The 14292-nt window shown below is 38.7% G+C and overlaps 1 protein-coding gene and 1 pseudogene across 1 annotated transcript in view; one reads left to right on the forward strand and one right to left on the reverse strand.

The window, feature by feature from the left end:
• Shaw (Shaker cognate w) overlaps positions 1 to 14292 on the reverse strand; it is a 151417-nt gene that overhangs the window by 65984 nt on the left and 71141 nt on the right. The window lies entirely within an intron of this gene.
• On the forward strand, positions 1501 to 2185 carry LOC111508301 (uncharacterized; annotated as a pseudogene).

Below are 14292 nucleotides of genomic sequence, written 5' to 3' on the forward strand. Positions count from 1 at the left end.
GAAATGTCGACAAATCAATAGCATTCTAGGTTTGCCTAATTTCATTAGGGAAGTCATTGGGATCTTCATTAACCAACTGCGATAGAGCTAGGCGAGGCGTCAAACGCGTTCTACAATTTCTGGGATAATTGGTCATTATCAAATTGAAGTTGAATAATTCACTGAAGGGAAGTTTATTCTGAACTCGAGATTCCCTCCCTAGTCTCGACATTACTATAAGTGGTTAATTGAGTCAAGTGTAGGAGTTTCAGTAAAACTGTTTGTGAAAATTCAGTGTTACTATCTTTATTCGGGTTTCAAAATGTGACCCTACTTGCCCCCGACCATGGATACCATAGTCGGCTTGTACGGGAAGCCATAGAATTCCATAGACATGCGGAAAACTACAACAGAAAAGAGGAAGCGGTAACGCTTAACCGGATTTGGAATGCCTTACCCAAAGATGCTGAAGTGCCAACAGAGCAATGCATTGTGACGGTTAGTGCAGTGAGCTACAATAAAAATAGTTATGTGATTGTTCTGTATAGGTCACCATCTGAAGACATTACCATTTTTTTTAATCAACTGCATATACTTCTCGAATACGTTTCAAAAATTTTTAGGTATATCTATATGTGTGGAGATTTGAATATTAACAAACTGAATTTGTCAGTGGAAAATGTGATGTTACACGATTTGTTAGGTAGTTTTGGTTTGAAGTCTCTGATTACTGAGCCCACAAGAATAGCTAATGGAAGATATGGTCTAACGAGGAACGCTATCGACTATTAAATAACAAATATAGAAAATTTGCAATATGTAATCTCTGACCCTGATATTTCAGACCATACCGCACAATTACTCAAAAATCCTGATATCTACCGAATAACCAAGGAATTGGGCAAATTTCGGATATGCAGTTGGTTACATCGTTCACAGGCAGATGGGGCTACGACAAACCTGTTGTTTGTTGTATGCTTCAGCTTAGTTCGAGGAATGATACTCTGACCGAATTCGATTTTCAATTATCGGAAACCATCGACTTTATGTCGATGATATACACTACCTACCTGGAGAATGGAGAAAGCCATAAACCAGCATATCCTCAAAGGAAGGCTTTAATATCTTCAGCGATCATCAATATGAATACAAAGATCAACAGGCGACTTTTCATCGTATGTCACCCATATTTCGCTGGAATTGCAAAGGTTGCTTCTCAAAAGCTTGGAACACTGTGCCGAACTACAAACTCCAGCAACTTTTGATGTTTTATAAGCTGCTGGATTTCAACCAGAAGAGGGTCATCCAACTGATTGGAGACTCAAACATTACTCGCGACCTTGATAGTCTGGAACATCAAAGAAAGATTGGAGATTTGTTTTTTATAGATACTTTCACGGGAGGTGAATTTGATTCCACCAAGAGCGGAACATATAAAAATTCGTTCGGACGTCGCTTACCGTTAAGCTGTGAGTAGATATTGTTCGTCGTCCGTGGTGCTTGTGAAATACTTTTGTAACAATGGCGGATGGCAACCATTTTGGGCGCTACTCTGATGGGACGGATTATTCTCAGCCTCCACCAGCAACTCCTTACCTAAACTACGGTTCCCAAGGTACTGGAGGGTATCAAACTGGCGGAGCCCCCAATGGCGGTTACGGAGGTGGAGGTGGCTACCAATCTGGAGGTAGTGGATATGGTGGAGGAGGTGGCGCAGGCTATGGAAATGAGGAGACTATGGTGATAACTCTGGCAGTTATAAAAGTGGTGGTGGTGGATATGGAGGTGGCCTTAATAGGGGTAGTGGTGGTGGAAGGAAATTAGATCGCAGAGGTAGTGACGGAGGCGGAGGCAGGGGTGGTGGTGGTGGTGGTTAAAATAAAGAAGAAAATGGCAATTTAGTAGTTCGAATTGATACAATTTTTGTATCTGTAATGAAACCTGATCTCGATGAAGGAGACATTGCACAACATTTTGGCTCGATTGGCAAAAGGTCAAAAGGGCACAAAAGCGTAAAGTTTGGTTGTACAAAGATGAAGCTACAGGTGAAAGTAAAGGAGAAGCTACTGTAACTCATGACGATACTAATGCTGCACAATCGACGATTTTTTGGTTTGATGGTTAAGATTTTCGAGGCGACCAAGAGAGACAACTGGAGTGGTGGCGATGGAGGTCGCGGTGGTCCTCGCGGGGATCGTGGAAGTGATGGAGGCTGTGGCGATGTGGCGGCGGATTTGATGGTGGTAGAGGTAGAGATGGCGGAGGTCCCAATCCTGATTGCAACACAAACTTTGCCTGAAGGAACCACTGCAACAGATACAATGAGGACAAACCTGCAGAAGCAGTAGGCAGCGATGATAGACGTGGAGGCGGCAGCCATGGAGACCGAGATGGTAGCGGAGAAAGACGTAGCGGTGGCGTTCGATTCGGCGCTAGTGGCGGTCGGGGAGGAAACCGAGGTTGATTTGATGGTGGTCGTGGTGGAAGGGGCGGTGGTGGCGGTCGATACGGTGGTAGAAACAGTAGTGGCAGGTCCCGACCTTATTAGGCAAACGTCCGTTTCAGTTTTTTTCAATTTTTGTATCATTTGAAACTTGTGAATGACTTTATTTTTTGTATTCAGTTTGTAATTACTCAAGACAGAAATAAAAATACGCGACGGACTGTGGCTGCTCATCGTTTTGAGGCTCAGTACATCTCGAACTCCACTGTTTTAAAACTCTTTTATTCGCAGAACTGCGTTTATATGGAGTAAACTCGCTGAGAACGATTTCCAAATGAATTTAATCTCCAGCGATTCATATCCAATATCCAAAGTGAATCACTACTTTTTCAAAGGCACCGCTCTAATAGCGTCTCAAGAATTTTCCTACAGAGCTTGTGTTTTGTCCTTAAAAATATAAATAAATGTGGAATTCTGGAGGTGTATCCCTTGACGTGCCATAGTATGGAAGCAATAAAATAGTAGTGATGAAGCGAAATGAAGCAGCTCAATATTATTATTATGATACATTCTGAACTTTCCGATACTCCAATATGCCCTTAACTGTGAAAATCGACACGATTTTCTCATCTATATTTGCATGTTCTTTCTTCCTTTTTTGTTACCAATAAACATTAATTCAAGTCATCTATTATCCTTATAATTGTTGACGTAATTTTAGCTGCAAATTTTACTGTAAATTACCTTTTTGTATCAAAACTCCATTTATCGATTCAAATCCAAATAAAGCTCCATAAATCAAGATACCCAGTAATTTCGATTGCTATTCGGAGGCGTTTATATCGAACTCACGAAACAGGAATAGAAGTTTTAAGAGAATTAATATCACAACCATAGTGCAATTTTGAGGATCAATGAAACAGGAATTGGTTTTCCAGTCAAACGAATAATTTTTTATTGATTTCAAGTGCTTACAACAATAAATTGTAGATCATATAATCTTTCAGGTGACATCAATGTTTTATACCGTTCACATGTAATCGCAGCTACGATATCTGTCTCCTCTGTTGAAATCTGTTTTTCCATTTACCAGCTGTTGCCCCCCTCAGAAGTCGAAACTAAGGCTGAGGACTTTCGAGGTCTTACCTTTCAACGTGTGATTTCCAACACGGAAATATTTAACCATGATAATAATTTAACGTGTTCTATTTCAGTTTCAATTTTGCCTTCCATACTGCCCACATATCATATTCAGAGAAAGATAAAATATGATTTATTGTACTATTGTGGACAAAGTTTCACTTGATATGTAATACAGTTCATATGTGAAAACAAAGTGCATTCAATCTAATCAATTTTCATTTGATACATTAAATCAGTTTGTATATATATATATATATATATATATATATATATATATATATATATATATATATATATATATATATATATATATATATATATATATATATATAAAAACATAAGAGTCGTAAACTGGTGAATAATTAATATTTTTTTTTCAAATAATATCCTTGTATATTATAGAATGGTATATCACTCAAAAAGCCTCTCATAACATTCCTGAAGCATTGCAAAGGTTTTATTTCTCTTACATTCCTGTAATGGTAAATGGTTGAACATTTTACAACCATTCCATTAGTTTGGACTTCTATGTCTAATATGATACAAATTGATTTGAAATCCCCGAAAGGATCTATAAAAAATTTTAAAGATTAGCTGAAAAATAACAATTATATAAAGGGAAAAAACTGAAATTATACCTGAAACCTCTACCTTTTCTCCGCTCCATCGGTTTTAGCGGTAGCTGATATTTTGGTGGAAGTGGATCGTGTTCCGCTTGATTATAGGTTTTCATATGTTGCGTATCTCTTCGCTAGCTTGGCTAAATGTGTTATTGGACAACATATATGCAGCTTCTTTGAATTTTCTCCTAAACCAGTGTACCTTCTTGTTGATGATGTCAGCTTGAGACCACTTGGTGTTATGTTGATAAGTCCAAACATGCTCTGCTATTCCTGATTTGCTGGTTTCTCCTCGCTGTGTGTGTTTCTTGTGCTCGACAATGCGAACTATAAATGGCCTCTTAGATGCAGGTCCTGATGTTGTACTTGAAACCAATTTTTCTTATCCTCTCTGATAATCCTCTGATGTAGGGAAGTGCAAGCACTGGTTGTGACGGCCTATCTTCTTTACGAGGCTCCTGCTGTCTTTTAGCCAGTCTTTTTTACCATCGCTTTGGAGTAGCCATTCCGCTGAAGATCATTTTTGATGATGTCTAGTTCCTTCTCGAGACCTTCCTTCGTATTACAGAGCCCGAAAGCATGGTCTACTAGAGTCTTGATGATTCCTCTCTCAGTCGATTGATGGAGGTTGGATTCCTGGTTTAGATACTGTCCTGTGTGAGTATAGGTTATTGGTATACACATGTTTCCCATTTAGTTTCGGTTCTCTTCACCAATAGGTCTAAGCATGACAATTCGTTGTGGACTTCTTTCTCTATTGTGAACACAATGTTTCCATTTTAAAGATACATCCCATTGGTGGTAAAGAGTAATCTACAAGAGTCTGTACGTTTTGATTTGCACATATATATTTCGGCTCCTTTTGGTAAAATTGGAATATTTTGTACTAGATAACCACTACATACGCCCCAAAATTGAATTCCATATCACAGGAAAGATTCCACCAGAGAAAAATAAACAATCTTCGCTGCTGTTATACCAAGTTCATTTGTGACACAAGACATAAATATGGTCTTCAAAATTCAGTACCCCTGAAAATTTAGTACTCCTGAAAAGTTTAGGCTACTTTTGTTCTCGAAGATGTCATTTTCAGTGGGTATATTGTCAAGTTCACATCTGAAAGTTACTATATTAGTTTTCGAGATACTCAGAAAAAGACTATTTGAATCACACCAACTTTTTACTTTCATCATATCATTGAATATGGTTTGAGGTAAATCATTCGCATTGTCCGATTGCCAAAAAAATTGTAGTATCGTCTGCAAATAGCGTGGGTTTTTCTGAAATATTTATACTTTTCAAATCGTTGACGTAGATGAGGAACAATATTGGCCCTAGTATTGAACCTTGAGGCACACCTCCACGTATTTTCCCAATTCCTGAGCGATAATTTGTTCTCACAAACAGCTCGTATTCTGACGAATACGTATCACGAATACGTACATTATCACGAATACGTGATCCTCAACCAGCTCAGTATAACTCCTCTGAAGCCGGAGTAGAGAAGCTTCCGGAACAGTATTTCATGATCCACACAGTCGAAAGCATGCATTGTTTATTTTTTCTCGTATATCCAGATATTATTTTCACGTCTGAAATATTTTTCGAATATTGCGGCCCCGGTATTTTTGATACAAAATCCATCAATTTTCTCCTAGATTCCGAAACTTTCGACACCTTCTCTGTGGACGAATTCAACGTTTTACCATATCACAACTCACAAAGATTTGAGGGTTGATATTTGAATGAGTGAGAGTTAAAAAAAAGTTGAGAGTTTGAATTATTCTCATATACAGAGGTTGAAACTTCAGAAATCCATTAATTACAACGTACTTTCCAGATTTATTGAAAGATGAGGGTTCTTAACATCTTTTTCCAGATCTGGTACAGCTGATTTTCATCACAGATCGAAAACGAGAGCCGAGAAACGTAGGAATAGAAATTGCTCATTATACGCTAAAATAAAACAATGGAGTACCTCACCAACCTTTCCACATAGTAGACCATTTCAATAACCCACAGAAATGGCCCCTGATAAGAATCCTCATGATGACATTCCATTCGGCATTTTATTCCCATATTATAGTGCCGCCAGCGAGCGTTTTCCATTTTCTCGCTTTGCATTTTCAGCCAACAATGGCGCTTTCCAAGAGTACATATGAGTTGAATTTCAGAAACAGATGCAGACAGAATGGAAACACCAACAGATGAAAAAGATTATCCTTATTCATTTCAAAAAGGACATTCTGATATACCTACTGTTACGAACCGCGAACTGGTAAATGGAGGTTACAAAAGGATTTTAATGGAAACTCCTGTAATGGATCTGCAAGTGATGATTATTTTGAAGTTATTATTTTTGTGAGAATGTTTTTCACAATGAAATTGGCTTCAATTCAACTGAAATCGAATGGTATTGGATTTGAGTTGATATTCATATTAACATTCATTAACGACATTAATATTTCATAAAAAAAAAGAGAAATCTTTTGAAGAAGATACGGAAATATTCAATTTCAAAATGAACTTTCCACAAAGATTTGTGTATCATACAAAGATTTAAACCAAAGAAGATCACGGCAAAACTCGGATACCAATAATAATCGGATACTTTCCTATAGAACGGATACTATTCAATATGAAACATATTTTCTCTATCAGAACCAGCATTCAAAACCTTCCCCAAACCATTAATTATAAATTTAATAATGGCGTTGATCACCTATCAAATCTTTCATGTTCATATCCAGAAAGTGGTTTCAGTATTTAATTAAATTTTCAAGAGCCTTCTACAGCGCAGCGAAAGCCTGGGAAATCGATTCGTAAAAATTCTAGGACAAAGCCGAACAATATTTATTATATTCTGTTATGGGGCATCTGACCGAGGTTTTCCTTCATGGGAATTTATGGCAGAGCGATAAAACGATGAGCAAAGTTTTTCGTTGTTCTAGTGGAAGGCCAGCTGATTTATTTTGGTAGATTCATGTTTATTTTAGAAGTAGCTTTCCTGTTGCTTCTGATATATGAGATCAATTCATATATCATGCAGAAATAGATGGAACAAATATGGTGGGATAAGCATGTATAAGCCTTTTGATTATCAATAATAATAATAATACTCGTTTGGAGTAGTGAAGTGAACTCGGGAGGAGCTGTTTCAACTCGACATAGAGACCCGAAAAATGATGCATCTCTATAGGAGTTTACAGCCCAAATCGTCCGTTCCACGGTTGTACTTCCCCCAAAAACAGGGAGGCCGTGAACTTTTGAGTTTGGAGTGTCTACATGACAGAATGGTACTGGATACAGCCTGTAAAGTCGTCTGGAGTTCGGATCCCCTTCTCTGCATGGTCGGTGACCATGAGAGAGCAGGAATTGGAGCATTTCTCCTCATGGCAGCTGCCCGAGCAGCTGTTGAACTCGCTATAGTTTTCGACACTGAACGAGGGGACTACAACTCTGTCACCGAGTTGGAACCCGTTTAGCAAAAAGTTCATATAAAAGCCGCAGAGATCACCTCACTTCTGCGGAAACACAAGAATAAGCCAATGCATGGGGTCTTCTTCAATAACATTGGAGACTTCGACTCATCAAAGCGCTTGACTTTCGCTTTTCTCAGGTCGAGTGGGCTGAAGTCGGAAACTGAAAGGTTCATCATGACTTGCCATGATGGTGTATTCAACACCTTAGTCTACCGCAGTCACGTGATGAATGTAGAGGTTCCTGGTATGAGGTATAGGACCTGCAGCGAGGCGCCCAAGACCTCAATGCACTTGCTATCACCATGTCCAGCACATGCGTTCTTGACCTATATCAGTCGACATAACGCGGCCCTAATAGTGCTATATCACAAGAAAAGAGGAGGAAAAACTGATAAAATATCAAGACTTCCTCTTCGAACTCCGCAGACTCTATCCAGATCACTCTGTCAAGATGGTTGTTAGGATTATTGGAGTCCTTGGTGGAATGATATATGGCCTTTCGTACGGGGTCGCCGGACTCCTGATCAGTGGCAGAAATAAGTAGGGTAAGGGGAACCAAAACCCCCCCAAAAGCCTTTGCAAAACATACCAGCGTGGACCAGCCTACCCAAGCTTAGGTGTAAGGAATCGTGCCGATAGCTGAATGGCCGTGGGTTGATATGCGGTCACAAACGATCCCCTTGGGGAACTGGGCGAAACCTCATTGTAATTGGCCTACATTTGGGAATGCGGGGCTCTGCCAAAAGTAACCCACTCTTTCCTTGCTACTCGTGGGAACACACATCAAAAACAGCAACAACAAACACAAAAACTAATCTCGAGGCTGGACAGAAGTGCTCACCTTAATCTAAGGCGGTGGTTGGGGATGAACCGAAATGCCTACCCCAATCTACCGCTTAGAATGGGGCTGGACATAGCAGATCACGTACAACAACAAAGGCACTTCCTGCGCCGAGCGCCAAGAGCTCAGCCTTGAATGAAGGCAAGGAACCGGCTGCTTCTGCAGGAAAGCTCCCTCACTTGTGCATCTCCCCACGGAGGGAACCTCAAGAAGGTCCTCGGGAGGATGTACAATGGGTCAAAGCCAAAGTCAAAGATTGTCTGAAGATTAACATCTTATTGACAAAGCTTGGTTGAAATAATTCAATAAATGAATTCACACATAGTAGCTATCGCTACTTGTCAAGTTAAATTTATTCGAGTAGTGTTCTCGAAACTATACACTATAAAATAATATACATTGGCAGGTAGTTGTTGAATAAAATTTCAGATAGTTTTTGACCATATGTATGAAGAACAAAAAAAAAACAAAAACAATTGGTATTTACATAGCACAATACATCACATACACAATACATACGACTGGTACCCTCAGGTACCAGTCGAGATGATGGTAAACGACCAGATGGCATGTCTCTTATACCATGGAAATACGGTTAACCTGTGGCATGGGACTTTACTTGCGTTGACACGGTCGCGGGTTCCCATCTAGCCGAAAGTTCCAAGTCTGCTGGAACTGCAGCATTGTCTGGCAAGAAATTGAAAAGGAAAAAATACCAAAATTTTGGAAACAACTATCTGTTTCATCCAGTAGCGGTTGAAACTTTTGGTGTTTATGGCCCGGAGTCTCTGTTATTCGTTCATGAACTCGAAAGGAGAATAGGCCAAGCAACGAAAGATCACCGTTCTACCTCTTTTTTGATAGAAAGAATTAGTATTGCTATTCAACGTGGCAATGCTGCTTCAGTACTTGGAACTATTCATCCTTCACATAATTTTGATGAGATCATGCATTGCCCTAATTTCAGTACGGAACTGAAACCTCTTCGAAACAAGGCAAAATATGTGGATATTTATCAGTCTCCTATCAAGGTTAATTCACAAGTGATTGATTCACCTTCTTCTTTTTCAGTGCGGTCAGGGGACTCAGGTCATTCTTGGCCCCAAAAAATGAGTTGCATTCCTCGTAAAATTGGTACCATTTCAGTGGAAGCGCTTCTTGAAGCAAGAGCCGAATCGATCCCTCTACGAAACCCTTTTTCACTTGGAAGGATCGATCGCAGCTTGAGAAATGGTTCTTATGGAGATTCTGTGAAACGTGTTCTTCCTTACGAATCAGTAGAGAGTTGTCCTAAAAATCTAGAGAAGAAAATTGGATTGGATAATTTGTGAAACACTTGTTACATGAATAGCATTTTACAAGTGTTGTTCATGACGAAGAATTTCAAGAACGAAGTTTTAATAATGAACGAGAACGAGAATGTTTCCTGCTTATTCATCAAACTCAAACAACTGTTCATGCAGCTGCAGTTTCGTAAGAAGGTATCATCTTTCCCTCCAACCGATTTCCTGGAGTCTTTGAAGTCCACTAAATACTCGTTAGAACAACAAGAGGATTGTTCCGAATTCTTGGGGTTCTTGTTGAATACTCTTCGTGAGCAAAACAATAGCAAAATCAATACTCCCAGCCGCTCTGGACTGAATGATTCCGTACAACCCATCTCGTCTTGTGTTTGTAAATCTTTTGCTGGAAAAATCCTCACTTTTTTACTTTGTGGTAAATGTTCAAGAAGAACTGAAAACTTATGTGAATTTCTGGAACTTCATCTAGCTTTTCCTAATACAACTGATTACCAGTCCGTGCAAAGCTTATTGTTAAATCATCTGAAAATGGAATTTTTAACAGGTGATGATCGACTGTATTGTCAAACATGCGCCGAACTAACTGACTGTTATAAGGAAACAAGTATAGCTGAGGCACCAGTCAATCTAATAATAACACTGATGATTTTCAAACAAGACTCAACCTCTAACGGAAGCAAGAAACTCTTTGGAAGGTTCGAAATAGATGAACATTTCAACCTAGCAGACCACTGTTATAATATTCATGCAGTCATTGTTCACTGTGGTTCTGGCGTTGAATGTGGTCATTATTACGCCTTGGTCAAAGAAGAAACGGCCTGGTATAAGTTTGACGATAGTCGTGTCACGAAGTGTTCTGGTGATGCATTGAATTTATTGGAGCCTCTGGAGACACCCTACATTTTGTTTTATGACAGAGAGGACATTGGTAGATCAAGATCTTCAGATGATGTGGTGCTGCAGGTTTTTCCGGGTTTTCCTGCAGCTGAAAAAGCAAATGCGCCACTGGAATCAATGAAGTCGCCCCGGAGCGCCAATTAATTTTTATTGTTGTATTTATTTTATTTTTATCGTTGTTTTAACATATTGTAATAATTTTACAACTTCATGCAATAATATGTGAGTATTGACCTGGACTGAAAAAAAAATTCAAATATAATAATCGTTTTGAGAATTCGAATCGACTTATATTTTTCCATAAAACCACAGCAATCTGTACCAGATTCATGTCTGTTTGAGACTCCAAAGCTCTCAATAGAATGAATAGATACCCTCCTCAACTCCGCTTTTCAATTAAATATCTGAATGGATGTTTTCTTTCTTCGCAAATCTTTCATCAGGCTTCGAAAATTGTTCCATCCGTAAAAAAGGCGCTCCAGTGTTTTTTGCTGTAACGGTTGGGAATAACGTTGGAAATCACATCGAATTGAGTGTCAGAGATGAGTTCCCTCCAAGGATACTGCCGGAAACTGTAATCTGAATTCTAATCGTTCGGGGGTTTTCCAGAAAATGACTGAACCCATCACCGGATGGCATTCAGAGCTTTAAAGAGTTTCTCGTCGAGCCATTCATTGCCATTGACCGAGGTTTTCAAGGGGAGGAAGCAGACTGAAAGCTGTTTGTTCCGCCGACAGACTGCTGTGTATCTAGATAGAAAATGAAAATTCTCATTTCGTTGGAAGGTATTTGAACATAGAATTAGAAAAGTGTTTCATTTCCTTTCCGATATTATTCCAGGAGATACTCATACACAGGGGATATTATGGGCAATAAGAAAATTTGACATTCATTCGCTTATTTGATTCAACTTCAGCCTCAGGAATCTTGTTGGAATTGGTGTGTCTGATAATAATGAAATAAATTCATTTATGTATGTAAGGATGATGATGAAATGATTAGTGAGTGATAAGTCTGTTATAGATTTCCAATTCAAGAATGGCCGTGGAAAAATTTGTTTTGCGCTTGCCTGGACATTCGATCACGAACCTCAGTTTTCGTGATGTATGGGAAACCATACAGGAAATCTAATATTCCTCTTCAAAACTTAAATTTCCATTATTTTAGTAAACTGTTTCAACCCACGGGAGTATCTGAAGAGTCTTCGGAAACGTGAACAAATATAATTTCATGGGAACTCATGAAGATGTCCCATTTAAATCGGGCAAAACTTCCTGCTGAATTTGACAAATTAACATAAGTGGTTTAGATTCCATGGCAAAAAGATAAGCAGATTTCGTTTCACTCATACTAAATAATAATAATAATGTTTATTCAGGTTCAAATCACAAAAAGAAATGATACATACAGTTGAATAAACATTGTAGAAACCACAGAAGCAACATTTTTCAAGTAATTGCGATTGAAATAGTATTATTTTCTGCCTGAAGGATTTGATATTGGTGTATAAATCAGGGAAAAGCTCCTTGCAATCTCAAATTCAGTTCGTTCATATGAATTGTCAAATCGACATAGAAGGCTAACTTCCACATCCAATCATTATTTTCTAAGCCGGCAAAAGGGCGCTGCTTCTCATTTAAAAAAATTTCGATCTCTGCTCGAAGTTCAAAAGAGCGCTTAAGGACTTTTCCGCAACTAAGCCAGCGTACGGCAGTATGATATGGTAAATCATTTTCTCCAATCTGTTGAATAAACTCGCGGAATTGTCGGTGATTCAGCCCAGTGGATCTGATGAAGTTAACAACTGATATGACTGGTTTTAGAACTTCAGACATATCCAAACATTTTCTGGACAAGGACTGTTGATGAATGATACAATGTAAGACTAATGGTTTTGAACCACCATCATTTTCTACAGCTTTTGACACAAGTGCAACCACTCCTTTATTTTTACCATATTTTTACCAGTTGTTATAGATTTCTAATTTCTCCATCGAAGGTTCTTTTTATTAATAGCATTTTCAACTCCCTTAAAAATATCTGCCCCAGTTGTCGTGCCGTGAATACTATCAATATCAAGAAGTTCTTCTCAACACTTCATAGCTTTTATCTACTCCGCGAATAAAAATCAACACCTGAGCAGTATCTGACACATCCGTTGACTCATCCAATGCTAGAGAAAACCACTCATGATGTCCATTTTTGTTACAGTTGGGATGATATATTTTCTGCGATGTCTTGCACCCTCCGAGCCACGGTGTTTGCTGACAAACTGACACTTTTAAATAAATTTATCTTTTCGGGGCATATTTCTTCGGCTACTGCAATCAAGCACTCTTTTATTATTTCTCCATCGGTGAATGGTTTGCCACGTTTTCCGATTTCAAGAGCCACACGAAAGCTGGCGCGAGTTGCAGACTCTTGTTCAGTATTCGCTTTGGTAAACAAAGATTGCTGCGATTTGAGTTCGCGTTTCAAAGCTTCAAATTTTTCCTTCCGCAAACTTCCTGTATACTTGGAGTAACTTTGAAGATGTTTCGATTCATAGTGTCGTTAAATGTTACAGTGGTTTCATTACAAATCAAACATAGCGCCTTATTACTGGACTCAATCACAAAATACTGAAAGTTCCATTTTTCTTGGAACGTTCTGCATACATTGTCGATTTTCCGCTTCTTTTCCATACTAACAAATCACACATAAAAACAATAAGTCAAATCAGAACACTTTTATTGACGGGTGTTACTTTATTTCACAATAGACAGTTACGCGTCCTTCGCCTTTCCTACGCAGACTAACTCGCAGTTGCGCCGCTAGCCTTTTTATATGCAATTATTACTGCCATCTCGAGGTGATCGGAATACACTAGCTAGAACCAGAACTTTCCAGAACCAACGCGGTAATTCCAAATATTTAATTACACCTAATGCCACCTAGCGGGTAGCTGAAAAAGATAGTACATAGTACCACTACTCGCCACTAGATGTCGTTAAGTGTCACAATACACAATAATAATTGAAATGCAAAAAAAGCGTAAGTTTGCTCAGGTCACGCACTTTGCGACTATCCTACTCTAAGAATATAGTTAAGGGCAGAAATTGGCCCTTGGAACAAACTGAAAAAATCATTATGGTCTGAAGGCTTCAAAGTTTGGAGACCACTCGTCCAACATAATATAAATTGATTCGAAATTCCAGAAAAAATCTGTAAAAAATTAAAAAGATTAACCGAAAAACAATAATTTTATTGAACAAAAAACTAAAATTACAATGAAATAACATACAAGCAACAACAAAAAAAATCAAATTATCAATTAACTTAGTATTCACAATCGTCTTCGGGTGATAACTGGACTTCTCCTCCGAGATCCGGCTATTTATAGATCATTCGAGTGCTTTCACCCATCCCCTGCTATTCCGGATTTTCTGGAATTGCAGAGCCTGTTTGGACTCATCAACATAACATCAAGCGGGCTCAAGCTGAAATCATCCACAAAGAGGAACACTGGTTTAGGAGAAAATTCAATATAGCCGCGTATATGTTGTCCAACATCGCATTTAGTCAAGCTAGCGTAGAGATACGTAAT

Source organism: Leptinotarsa decemlineata, unplaced genomic scaffold (genome assembly GCF_025532065.1).
Source record: "Leptinotarsa decemlineata unplaced genomic scaffold, Ldec_3_MD MMD2_tig00000010_RagTag_RagTag, whole genome shotgun sequence".
NCBI classification, from domain to species: domain Eukaryota; kingdom Metazoa; phylum Arthropoda; class Insecta; order Coleoptera; family Chrysomelidae; genus Leptinotarsa; species Leptinotarsa decemlineata.